Below are 14,987 nucleotides of genomic sequence, written 5' to 3'. Positions count from 1 at the left end.
ACTGTTTGAAGGTACATCATGAAACTGATTCTATAACACTATATTCACATTGAATACACGTATATTTGATGCTGTTTGAATGTAGATATTGAAACTCACTGTATCACACTATATTCACATTGAATACACGTATATTTGATGCTGTTTGAATGTAGATATTGAAACTCACTGTATCACACTATATTCACATTGAATACACGTATATTTGATACTGTTTAATGTACATCATGAAACTGATTCTATAACACTATATTCACATTGAATACACGTATATTTGATGCTGTTTGAATACAGATATTGAAACTCACTGTATCACACTATATTCACATTGAATACACGTATATTTGGTGCTGTTTGAATGTAGATATTGAAACTCACTGTATCACACTATATTCACATTGAATACACGTATATTTGATACTGTTTGAATGTACATATGAAACTGACTATAACACTATATTCACATTGAATACACGTATATTTGATGCTGTTTGAATGTAGATATTGAAACTCACTGTATCACACTATATTCACATTGAATACACGTATATTTGATGCTGTTTGAATGTAGATATTGAAACTCACTGTATCACACTATATTCACAATGAATACACGTATATTTCATACTGTTTGAATGTAAATATTGAAACTCACTGTATCACACTATATTCACATTGAATACACGTATATTTGATGCTGTTTGAATGTAGATATTGAAACTCACTGTATCACACTATATTCACATTGAATACACGTATATTTGATGCTGTTTGAATGTAGATATTGAAACTCACTGTATCACACTATATTCACATTGAATACACGTATATTTGATGCTGTTTGAATGTAGATATTGAAACTCACTGTATCACACTATATTCACATTGAATACACGTATATTTGATGCTGTTTGAATGTAGATATTGAAACTCACTGTATCACACTATATTCACATTGAATACACGTATATTTGATGCTGTTTGAATGTAGATATTGAAACTCACTGTATCACACTATATTCACATTGAATACACGTATATTTGATGCTGTTTGAATGTAGATATTGAAACTCACTGTATCACACTATATTCACATTGAATACACGTATATTTGATGCTGTTTGAATGTAGATATTGAAACTCACTGTATCACACTATATTCACATTGAATACACGTATATTTGATGCTGTTTGAATACATATTGAAACTCACTGTATCACACTATATTCACATTGAATACACGTATATTTGATGCTGTTTGAATGTAGATATTGAAACTCACTGTATCACACTATATTCACATTGAATACACGTATATTTGATGCTGTTTGAATGTAGATATTGAAACTCACTGTATCACACTATATTCACATTGAATACACGTATATTTGATGCTGTTTGAATGTAGATATTGAAACTCATGTATCACACTATATTCACATTGAATACACGTATATTTGATGCTGTTTGAATGTAGATATTGAAACTCACTGTATCACACTATATTCACATTGAATACACGTATATTTGATGCTGTTTGAATGTAGATATTGAAACTCACTGTATCACACTATATTCACATTGAATACACGTATATTTGATGCTGTTTGAATGTAGATATTGAAACTCACTGTATCACACTATATTCACATTGAATACACGTATATTTGATACTGTTTGAATGTACATCATGAAACTGAGTCTATAACACTATATTTACATTGAATACACGCATATTTGGTGCTGTTTGAATACAGATATTGAAACTCACTGTATCACACTATATTCACATTGAATACACGTATATTTGATGCTGTTTGAATGTAGATATTGAAACTCACTGTATCACACTATATTCACATTGAATACACGTATATTTGATGCTGTTTGAATGTAGATATTGAAACTCACTGTATCACACTATATTCACATTGAATACACGTATATTTGATGCTGTTTGAATGTAGATATTGAAACTCACTGTATCACACTATATTCACATTGAATACACGTATATTTGATGCTGTTTGAATGTAGATATTGAAACTCACTGTATCACACTATATTCACATTGAATACACGTATATTTGATGCTGTTTGAATGTAGATATTGAAACTCACTGTATCACACTATATTCACATTGAATACACGTATATTTGATGCTGTTTGAATGTACATCATGAAACTGATTCTATAACACTATATTCACATTGAATACACGTATATTTGATGCTGTTTGAATGTAGATATTGAAACTCACTGTATCACACTATATTCACATTGAATACACGTATATTTGATGCTGTTTGAATGTAGATATTGAAACTCACTGTATCACACTATATTCACATTGAATACACGTATATTTGATGCTGTTTGAAACTCATTCTGTATCACACTATATTCACATTGAATACACGTATATTTGATGCTGTTTGAATGTAGATATTGAAACTCACTGTATCACACTATATTCACATTGAATACACGTATATTTGATGCTGTTTGAATGTAGATATTGAAACTCACTGTATCACACTATATTCACATTGAATACACGTATATTTGATGCTGTTTGAATGTAGATATTGAAACTCATTGTATCACACTATATTCACATTGAATACACGTATATTTGATGCTGTTTGAATGTAGATATTGAAACTCACTGTATCACACTATATTCACATTGAATACACGTATATTTGATGCTGTTTGAATGTAGATATTGAAACTCACTGTATCACACTATATTCACATTGAATACACGTATATTTGATGCTGTTTGAATGTAGATATTGAAACTCACTGTATCACACTATATTCACATTGAATACACGTATATTTGATGCTGTTTGAATGTAGATATTGAAACTCATTGTATCACACTATATTCACATTGAATACACGTATATTTGATGCTGTTTGAATGTAGATATTGAAACTCACTGTATCACACTATATTCACATTGAATACACGTATATTTGATGCTGTTTGAATGTAGATATTGAAACTCACTGTATCACACTATATTCACATTGAATACACGTATATTTGATGCTGTTTGAATGTAGATATTGAAACTGATTCTATCACACTATATTCACATTGAATACACGTATATTTGATGCTGTTTGAATGTAGATATTGAAACTCACTGTATCACACTATATTCACATTGAATACACGTATATTTGATACTGTTTGAATGTAGATCATGAAACTGATTCTATAACACTATATTCACATTGAATACACGTATATTTGATGCTGTTTGAATGTACATATTGAAACTCACTGTATCACACTATATTCACATTGAATACACGTATATTTGATGCTGTTTGAATGTAGATATTGAAACTCACTGTATCACACTATATTCACATTGAATACACGTATATTTGATGCTGTTTGAATGTAGATATTGAAACTCACTGTATCACACTATATTCACATTGAATACACGTATATTTGATGCTGTTTGAATGTAGATATTGAAACTCATTGTATCACACTATATTCACATTGAATACACGTATATTTGATGCTGTTTGAATGTAGATATTGAAACTCACTGTATCACACTATATTCACATTGAATACACGTATATTTGATACTGTTTGAATGTACATCATGAAACTGATTCTATAACACTATATTCACATTGAATACACGTATATTTGATGCTGTTTGAATGTAGATATTGAAACTCACTGTATCACACTATATTCACATTGAATACACGTATATTTGATGCTGTTTGAATGTAGATATTGAAACTCACTGTATCACACTATATTCATTGAATACACGTATATTTGATGCTGTTTGAATGTAGATCATTGAAACTGATTCTATAACACTATATTCACATTGAATACACGTATATTTGATGCTGTTTGAATGTAGATATTGAAACTCACTGTATCACACTATATTCACATTGAATACACGTATATTTGATGCTGTTTGAATGTAGATATTGAAACTCACTGTATCACACTATATTCACATTGAATACACGTATATTTGATGCTGTTTGAATGTAGATATTGAAACTCACTGTATCACACTATATTCACATTGAATACACGTATATTTGATGCTGTTTGAATGTAGATATTGAAACTCACTGTATCACACTATATTCACATTGAATACACGTATATTTGATGCTGTTTGAATGTAGATATTGAAACTCACTGTATCACACTATATTCACATTGAATACACGTATATTTGATGCTGTTTGAATGTAGATATTGAAACTCACTGTATCACACTATATTCACATTGAATACACGTATATTTGATGCTGTTTGAATGTAGATATTGAAACTCACTGTATCACACTATATTCACATTGAATACACGTATATTTGATGCTGTTTGAATACAGATATTGAAACTCACTGTATCACACTATATTCAAATTGAATACACGTATATTTGATGCTGTTTGAATGTCGATATTGAACATCCGTTATCATCACTATATATCGGGTTGAATACACGTATATTTGATGTCCGTCGGCTAATTAGATATTGAAACTCACTGTATCACACTATATTCACATTGAATACACGTATATTTGGAATGTTTGAATTTACAGCAAATAGGAGTTCAAATATTTTTTCTTTTTTCTAAATAAACGTTGTTAAAAAACATTTAAACCATGTTTTAAATCGTTTTCGAAAAGGATTTAATATATAATGTAATAAAAATGTCCGTTATAAAATTGAACTCTCGTAGAAAAAATTTTTTTATTAAAAATTAGACCACGGCAAATGACATCATAAAATGTTAAACACATTACGTAACACATTGTTTTTGATCGGATTGCTGCATACTAGCCTGTTAATTTATTGACAAAATAATAATTGTTAAGTTAGTATTATTACTGTAAGAATTAGTTGCTTTTTTTAGTTTCTTTTTTCAATGCGTTGGGATGCAATGGATTAAACTCATTAAAAATATAGAGAATGAAAAAAAGAGTAAATCAAGAGTTGAGCAGGAGAGAGAGCGGCTGACTGGACTAGGGGATCTTCAGTATAGGTGCGTTGATTCACATGCCTTGTGGTAAAGCGACAGACTGCTGCCCATCGGCCACATCCTGGACCAGTCGATTCAATTCGGGAGCTTCTTTCAAAGCTACCAGAGTTGCGGCCAAATCTTCTGGATCCAACAATCCCGGTAGTGTCACGGAATCGCTCAACTCCGACAAAGGGTAGCCATCGCCATTGTCCGAACAACTGAACGAAAGATCGGAATCCATATTGGTTACGGCTGCATTCAAAATAAATTAATTACAATAACACTTCCAATCCAAAGAAGGTCAGATAAACGTACCAGAATTAGATCCTTGAAAATTAATTTGGGAAAAATTGGCGGAAGAAGGATCTTGTAAAGCTTCCGCACCTAATCTATCTAGGCATGGAGCCAATTCCTGATGATTGTTGGCGTAGACTTCGCTAATGATCTCGTGGAAGTTTTCCAACTCCTGTTGGGCAGCATCGAGTTGAACGAAGCCCTCCGTTCCTGCATCGCCTTTGGGTACAAGAGGATCAGTTACGTAAAAAAAAAAAATACAATTCTCTTTGATTTGATTTCACCATTGTTGGCATTCGAATTGAAATCGTTCCATTCGGCGGGTACGGGCGTGGCCGTGTAGCTGTACGGGCTGCTGATGGCGGATGCGTTGTACGTGAAATTCCTGCTGCCGCAAGCGAAGGGCGTGCTGGGTTGCGACGCGGTCGCATAGCCTTGTCCAACTACCATACGACCGTATGAGACATGACTTACAGTTGGGTTGCGATCAGTTTCATATCTGGTGATACCTTGAGACTGGAATTGCTGGAACATGCGGTGAGGCGGGACAGACTGTGAGCGATTCATGACCGAGTCAGCGATTGACAATGCTCGGAGCTGAATCTAGAAGACCCTCGATCTCTTGGGCAAGTGGGTAGCTACCCCATAGATGTGGCACAGCATTGTTAAGCGTGGTCTGGACTAGGCCGGAAGCGGATATTTGGTGAGGACTCAAACCCAGAACTACGCTGGCCGAAACATGGCGTTGACGCAAATCTTGGCAGATGCGCTCACTTCCTCTTGGTTCCGTCTAATATGTGGGGGAGCAATTTTAGGTATGACGTCATATATGAATAAACGTGTTTTGTTTTTTTTACCTGTTGCGGGAAGGATTGAACGAGAAGCGACAGAGGCGCGGATCGAAGCAATGAAGGTGATCCACAGGAACTGTGACGTGAGCGCACAGAGGCATTAAACAGTCCATCTTGACCGTGATTCATCAGAGAAGGCGTTGCATATGGCGCGTGACGGACTGTAATTGAGGCTCCGGATCAGTGACGAACTCGATTGACCAGCAGATTAGAGGCTGAATTATGGCGCGATCGGTTAACCGATACCGGCGTATTGAGCGGCGATACAAAAGCCGAATCGTTGCTGACGCTACTGGCCTCTGTAATGAAAGAAGTCGGGGTGTCCATGGTCATGGCCTAAAATTCCTTTTTTTAACGTTTTTCTTTCTTTTTCTAGCTGAAATCGGATAGCGGATAGCGCCGTAAATAATCAGTAAGTTCTTATGCTGATATTTGCTAAAAGCGTAGACAACCGTTTCCAGAATAAAGCCCAAGTAAGGTACTAATTCTGTGCATGCTTCTTCCTCAAGAGTGGAAAAAGCTGAACAAGCTGCCTGTTTAACTTGCTTGTTGCCATTCAGGATCCGTTTCAGCAACTGTAGAATATTTTAAAAATTTAAAGGATAAAACTAGAGAAATTTTTTATTAATTGTAGCAACCTCAGTCATTAGCGGTTTTACACAGTGATCGTGTGGTTGTTTGAGTTGTTCCAAGAATTGTTTGAGTTGTTTGATGAAAACGAGGAATATTAGGTAACCATTTACCACCAAGAATCCCATCGATACCTTAAAAAAGAACAAGTAAGTATTTACTGAAACGTATATGTTAATGAAACTGTTCGTTGAACTCACCAATTGTGTGGAGTGCAAATTTCTGCTTCATTTTGGGATTATTTTGGCTCGGGGAGCCACAACATCAATAATAGGAATACAAAATATCTTTTGGGCCCTAATTAAACCAAACAGCTTTAAAAGGTATTTTAAAATGATATTAATACAGGCATATTGAATGGAACGTTACCTCCAAATAATGCACAATGTTTAAAAATACTTTTTCAATGACAATTCTGAAGTGAACTTCTTCATCATTTGGAAGATAGTAGTGGTAAATAATCCCATTCATCTCTAAGTATAAATTGTCGATCTCTGATATCTAAATATAAGAAAAAATGTAATATTAACCAAAATAAACTACAGTAAATGTAAACTTGCCTGATTCTGGTGTCTCACTCGAGCAGACGTCAACTGAATTGGAATTTAGCATTAAGCATTAGTAACACAATGTGTGCCAGATTTTTTTTGCTGTTTTTTAAATAATTCAAAATTATTATTTAAACGGGCTTTAAAAACTTACAATAATGTTTAAACTATATACTTGTAAAAAAACGCAATACTCAAGCTTCAATAATCAAAGTTATTATATAAAAGGATATTTTAGATGTAACCATTCCCTGGTGTTTAGGGAAAGAGAGCTGAAATAATAAAAAATGGTAGTTCTGACTTTCCAAATTTTCGCATGCTGATTCAGCGTTTTTGCCAGTCGTCGTTTAGTTGTTGACGGAACAGGTTATTGTTTGTGCTGTGTCTGGTCTGCGTTTCCGTGCAAACTAACCAAAAACTAAACTAACTAGTGAATTTGGCGTTTGTGACTTTCTTCGTTAACAGTGCTTCTATTAGTGCTTCTCTTACTCTGTGTGCTGTGCCGTTCCGGAATACTTTCAGTGCTGTAAAAAAAGTGCTTCTCTCGATCCTGTCCAGCGGCCCGCTCTGTTCTGTTCCTGTCCAGCGGCCCGCTCTGTTCCTGTCCAGCGGCCCGCTCTGTTCCTGTCCAGCGGCCCGCTCTGTTCCTGTCCAGCGGCCCCCTCTGTTGCTGCCCAGCGGACCGCTGTGTTTCTGCCCAGCTGCGTAGTCTTCCTACTATTTTGGATAAAAATGGATTCGCAAACCGTAAGTCAATTTTTCATTTAACTAGTGCTGGGCCGCTCCCGGACACAGTGTATCAGGCTCGGAACGGATAGGCAACGGTTCGAGTGCTGGCATTGTTACTATAAGTTTAAGGGCATTGAGACTTGTCACCTCAATGGGCACAGGTATCGGGATTGGTTTCACAGTGTCGTCGTGAAACCAATTGTCTGGCCATGGTCAGTGGACCTTCAGTTAGATGAATATCTTAGTCGGGACATAGGCCGACTAGGATTAGAAATAATTGCGTTAGTCCTTTAATTATATATGGAAATTTTTTATGCTACTTTTTCAAATGCAATGAATTGCCTTCTTTCTTCACACAACTTTCACTTTCTTTTTATGGTTTTTCAACTGGACTTTACTTACGTCTTACTAATTAAATTTTTTCTTTTCTTTTTCTTCTTTGTTGATTTTGGCAGGGGGCTTTGCCTGGCAATTTTTTAAACTGTTTCCTCAGGCCGTTCTAATGCTTAAGTTCTTTCTTCATTTTTTTTGTCCTTATTCTTTACTTAAATTTCTTTTTTTTTTCGCGAGTGCTGGTAGTGCGCTTTAACAACGAAATTTTTAACAGTTTTTTTGGCGCTTGAAAAGCTTTTCCGTTTTTTATCACTCTTTTGGCAAATGATTTTGCTTTTGCGTGATAAGCACATTTTTGAAACTTTTTTTTCCGGCGGCTTCATATCTTTGCCGTTTATACTACTTTTTTGGCAATTGATGTTTGCTTATGCAAGATCAATTAATCATTTTTGGCCTTATTCGTTACTTAAGTTTCTTTTATTTCGCGAGTGATGGTAGGGCGCTTTATACAACGAAGTTTTTAACCGTTTTTTATGGCGCTTGAACAGCTTTTCCGTTTTTTATCACTCTTTTGGCAAAAGATTTTGCTTTTGCGTGATAAGATTAATTTTTTTTCTTTCCTTTTCTTTTCGTTTTCACGTTTTTGAACCTTTTTTTCTGACGGCTTCATATCTTTGCCGTTTATTACTACTTTTTTGGCAATTGATTTGCTTATGCAAGATCGGTTAATCATTTTCTTTTCTTTTTTTTTGCGGGTGTTCTCACGGTGTTTTTTCAAGCGACTTTTCTTCTTTTTCTTCGATCCGAAGGAAAAACGCAGTAGGAGCGCCAGGAAAGTTAAACACATTTTTGATAATAGCAGTTTAGCCCGAACAAAACCCTCATTGAAAAAAACTTCCGTTCAAATTTTGAGTGATGAGTCGGAAGACGAGTCCCCACCACCTCCTCCTCCTCCATCTTCATTGTTCCTTTCGTCTTCTATTGGTAATTACAAATTTAAATTCACATAACAGAGAAAACAAAAAAACTTTTTAATCCATATTCCTACCAATTCCTCTTCAGTCTTAAACTTACTTTGTTTTTTTTAATAAGGCACACCAGTTCGTCGATCTGCATCCTCATTAAGCGAGTTTCCACCTTTAATAATTGATGGTAATGAAAAGAATTTCTATAGCAGCCACGAAAAAGAGTTGAGAAAGAAAAAAGGTAATATTAACTATTCTAACTTTAACATTCTGTTTTTATTTTGGAATTTCAATTTTTGTTTTGTTGTTTATTTTGTAGGCTACAGGGGAAATGAAAATTCATCAGATAATTTGACAAACAGCCCCTTGTTGGTGTCGACTGGGAACGGAGCAAATAACAGACGCCACAGAATTTCTAAACATCACGGTGGTATGTGTTTTTCTGTTTTTTTATTTCTGTCTTTAACTTAAAAGCCATTTTTTTGTAATGTAGAATCCCCCGATGAATTTGTACATCGAGGGATAGTGTCTCTTTCCCATGAATTACGAGACCAAAGCTCTCTAGGAATCGCCGTGCTTGACCGACTACATAACATCGAGTCGGCTATCAAACAAAAGGATGTGGAAAACGATCAAAACGAAGAATTTTTGGAATCTCTTCCTCTCACAACAATGGAGGATTTTAAGAATTTTAACGAAGAACTGAAAAAACCTTGGATTAAAAAATGCTTGGTAAATATTTTTCTAATACTTATTAATACGTTCGTTTAATTATTGCAAATTTATGTTTTAGAACAATCATCTAATCGGAATTGGTGGTCACGAACCAAAAACCATCATTCGGCTCATTACACGGCGAGTGTTCACTAAGGATGTAGGGAGGCATTTTAGCTGGTTTGGACAGAGAGGAAATGAGTGCCTCTCCGAGACGAACATCGGAAAATCCATCATAAGTAGGAGAAATAAAAGTAATTAATTTTTATAGTATGTAATATTTTCCATTTTAGTGGCCGCTAAAAGGACTCAACCAATAATTACCGAGCAAGATGCCATCAAGGTGATCCAGGCTTTGCTGCGCCATTGCAAGGATAAAGAAAAAAATAATAATGTAAGGGGGATTTAATGTAATAATGATTTTTTTTTATTTGTCTTCCAAACTACCAAGAGACCTGTTGAATGTTATTGTTGTGTATGTTAATACAAAGAAATTTCTCACCTGAATAAAAACTCAACCACCAGCTGGCGTTTAGAAAACATGATAAACCTTGGTTCTTCGAACATTCGGTATTTGGCTATGCTTGCTTACTTTGAATCGGCAACCTGTTTTTGACGAATTTTATTAATTTTTACGATTTCAATGCGAAAATGACTCTACAATTACAAGTATATTTGATTTAAATAGTTAAGGATATTGGACTGGTAACCATCGCGTTTGGCGAACAACCAATGTAAAAACTCACCACCAGCTGGCGTGTAGTAATACATGATAAACCTTGGTTCTTCAAACATTCGGTATTTGGCTATGCTTTTTAACTTTGAATCGGCAACCTGTTTTTGACGAATTTTATTAATTTTTACGATTTCAATGCGAAAATGACTGTGTTTAATGAAATCATTAGAATTTTACACACATAGTTCACTACAATTACAAGTATATTTGATTTAAATAGTTAAGGATATTGGACTGGTAACCATCGCGTTTGGCGAACAACCAATGTAAAAACTCAACCACCAGCTGGCGTTTAGAAAACATGATAAACCTTGGTTCTTCGAACATTCGGTATTTGGCTATGCTTTTTAACTTTGAATCGGCAACCTGTTTTTGACGAATTTATTAATTTTTACGATTTCAATGCGAAAATGACTGTGTTTAATGAAATCATTAGAATTTTACACACATAGTTCACTACAATTACAAGTATATTTGATTTAAATAGTTAAGGATATTGGACTGGTAACCATCGCGTTTGGCGAACAACCAATGTAAAAACTCACCACCAGCTGGCGTTTAGTAAACATGATAAACCTTGGTTCTTCAAACATTCGGTATTTGGCTATGCTTTTTAACTTTGAATCGGCAACCTGTTTTTGACGAATTTTATTAATTTTTACGATTTCAATGCGAAAATGACTGTGTTTAATGAAATCATTAGAATTTTACACACATAGTTCACTACAATTACAAGTATATTTGATTTAAATAGTTAAGGATATTGGACTGGTAACCATCGCGTTTGGCGAACAACCAATGTAAAAACTCAACCACCAGCTGGCGTTTAGAAAACATGATAAACCTTGGTTCTTCGAACATTCGGTATTTGGCTATGCTTCTTAACTTTGAATCGGCAACCTGTTTTTGACGAATTTTATTAATTTTTACGATTTCAATGCGAAAATGACTGTGTTTAATGAAATCATTAGAATTTTACACACATAGTTCACTACAATTACAAGTATATTTGATTTAAATAGTTAAGGATATTGGACTGGTAACCATCGCGTTTGGCGAACAACCAATGTAAAAACTCAACCACCAGCTGGCGTTTAGAAAACATGATAAACCTTGGTTCTTCGAACATTCGGTATTTGGCTATGCTTTTTAACTTTGAATCGGCAACCTGTTTTTGACGAATTTTATTAATTTTTACGATTTCAATGCGAAAATGACTGTGTTTAATGAAATCATTAGAATTTTACACACATAGTTCACTACAATTACAAGTATATTTGATTTAAATAGTTAAGGATATTGGACTGGTAACCATCGCGTTTGGCGAACAACCAATGTAAAAACTCAACCACCAGCTGGCGTTTAGAAAACATGATAGACCTTGGTTCTTCGAACATTCGGTATTTGGCTATGCTTGCTTACTTTGAATCGGCAACCTGTTCTTGACGAATTTTATTAATTTTTACGATTTCAATGCGAAAATGACTGTGTTTAATGAAATCATTAGAATTTTACACACATAGTTCACTACAATTACAAGTATATTTGATTTAAATAGTTAAGGATATTGGACTGGTAACCATCGCGTTTGGCGAACAACCAATGTAAAAACTCACCACCAGCTGGCGTTTAGTAATACATGATAAACCTTGGTTCTTCAAACATTCGGTATTTGGCTATGCTTTTTAACTTTGAATCGGCAACCTGTTTTTGACGAATTTTATTAATTTTTACGATTTCAATGCGAAAATGACTGTGTTTAATGAAATCATTAGAATTTTACACACATAGTTCACTACAATTACAAGTATATTTGATTTAAATAGTTAAGGATATTGGACTGGTAACCATCGCGTTTGGCGAACAACCAATGTAAAAACTCAACCACCAGCTGGCGTTTAGAAAACATGATAAACCTTGGTTCTTCGAACATTCGGTATTTGGCTATGCTTTTTAACTTTGAATCGGCAACCTGTTTTTGACGAATTTTATTAATTTTTACGATTTCAATGCGAAAATGACTGTGTTTAATGAAATCATTAGAATTTTACACACATAGTTCACTACAATTACAAGTATATTTGATTTAAATAGTTAAGGATATTGGACTGGTAACCATCGCGTTTGGCGAACAACCAATGTAAAAACTCACCACCAGCTGGCGTTTAGTAAAACATGATAAACCTTGGTTCTTCGAACATTCGGTATTTGGCTATGCTTTTTAACTTTGAATCGGCAACCTGTTTTTGACGAATTTTATTAATTTTTACGATTTCAATGCGAAAATGACTGTGTTTAATGAAATCATTAGAATTTTACACACATAGTTCACTACAATTACAAGTATATTTGATTTAAATAGTTAAGGATATTGGACTGGTAACCATCGCGTTTGGCGAACAACCAATGTAAAAACTCAACCACCAGCTGGCGTTTAGAAAACATGATAAACCTTGGTTCTTCGAACATTCGGTATTTGGCTATGCTTTTTAACTTTGAATCGGCAACCTGTTTTTGACGAATTTTATTAATTTTTACGATTTCAATGCGAAAATGACTGTGTTTAATGAAATCATTAGAATTTTACACACATAGTTCACTACAATTACAAGTATATTTGATTTAAATAGTTAAGGATATTGGACTGGTAACCATCGCGTTTGGCGAACAACCAATGTAAAAACTCAACCACCAGCTGGCGTTTAGAAAACATGATAAACCTTGGTTCTTCGAACATTCGGTATTTGGCTATGCTTTTTAACTTTGAATCGGCAACCTGTTTTTGACGAATTTTATTAATTTTTACGATTTCAATGCGAAAATGACTGTGTTTAATGAAATCATTAGAATTTTACACACATAGTTCACTACAATTACAAGTACATATATTTGATTTAAATAGTTAAGGATATTGGACTGGTAACCATCGCGTTTGGCGAACAACCAATGTAAAAACTCACCACCAGCTGGCGTTTAGTAATACATGATAAACCTTGGTTCTTCAAACATTCGGTATTTGGCTATGCTTTTTAACTTTGAATCGGCAACCTGTTTTTGACGAATTTTATTAATTTTTACGATTTCAATGCGAAAATGACTGTGTTTAATGAAATCATTAGAATTTTACACACATAGTTCACTACAATTACAAGTATATTTGATTTAAATAGTTAAGGATATTGGACTGGTAACCATCGCGTTTGGCGAACAACCAATGTAAAAACTCACCACCAGCTGGCGTTTAGTAAACATGATAAACCTTGGTTCTTCGAACATTCGGTATTTGGCTATGCTTTTTAACTTTGAATCGGCAACCTGTTTTTGACGAATTTTATTAATTTTTACGATTTCAATGCGAAAATGACTGTGTTTAATGAAATCATTAGAGTTTTACACACATAGTTCACTACAATTACAAGTATATTTGATTTAAATAGTTAAGGATATTGGACTGGTAACCATCGCGTTTGGCGAACAACCAATGTAAAAACTCACCACCAGCTGGCGTTTAGTAATACATGATAAACCTTGGTTCTTCAAACATTCGGTATTTGGCTATGCTTTTTAACTTTGAATCGGCAACCTGTTTTTGACGAATTTTATTAATTTTTACGATTTCAATGCGAAAATGACTGTGTTTAATGAAATCATTAGAATTTTACACACATAGTTCACTACAATTACAAGTATATTTGATTTAAATAGTTAAGGATATTGGACTGGTAACCATCGCGTTTGGCGAACAACCAATGTAAAAACTCAACCACCAGCTGGCGTTTAGAAAACATGATAAACCTTGGTTCTTCGAACATTCGGTATTTGGCTATGCTTGCTTACTTTGAATCGGCAACCTGTTTTTGACGAATTTTATTAATTTTTACGATTTCAATGCGAAAATGACTGTGTTTAATGAAATCATTAGAATTTTACACACATAGTTCACTACAATTACAAGTATATTTGATTTAAATAGTTAAGGATATTGGACTGGTAACCATCGCGTTTGGCGAACAACCAATGTAAAAACTCACCACCAGCTGGCGTTTAGTAATACATGATAAACCTTGGTTCTTCAAACATTCGGTATTTGGCTATGCTTTTTAACTTTGAATCGGCAACCTGTTTTTGACGAATTTTATTAATTT

The 14,987-nt window shown here is 34.2% G+C and overlaps 1 pseudogene; it reads right to left on the bottom strand.

The window, feature by feature from the left end:
- Positions 1-4,983: 4,983 nt before the first annotated feature.
- Positions 4,984-7,429, bottom strand: LOC130691111 (uncharacterized; annotated as a pseudogene).
- Between the last annotated feature and the right edge of the window lie 7,558 nt (positions 7,430-14,987).

This window comes from Daphnia carinata, chromosome 7, assembly GCF_022539665.2.
Source record: "Daphnia carinata strain CSIRO-1 chromosome 7, CSIRO_AGI_Dcar_HiC_V3, whole genome shotgun sequence".
Classification (NCBI taxonomy): domain Eukaryota; kingdom Metazoa; phylum Arthropoda; class Branchiopoda; order Diplostraca; family Daphniidae; genus Daphnia; species Daphnia carinata.
The sequence above is the reverse complement of the archived record's forward strand: the minus strand, read 5'-3'. Positions and strand labels throughout refer to the sequence as shown.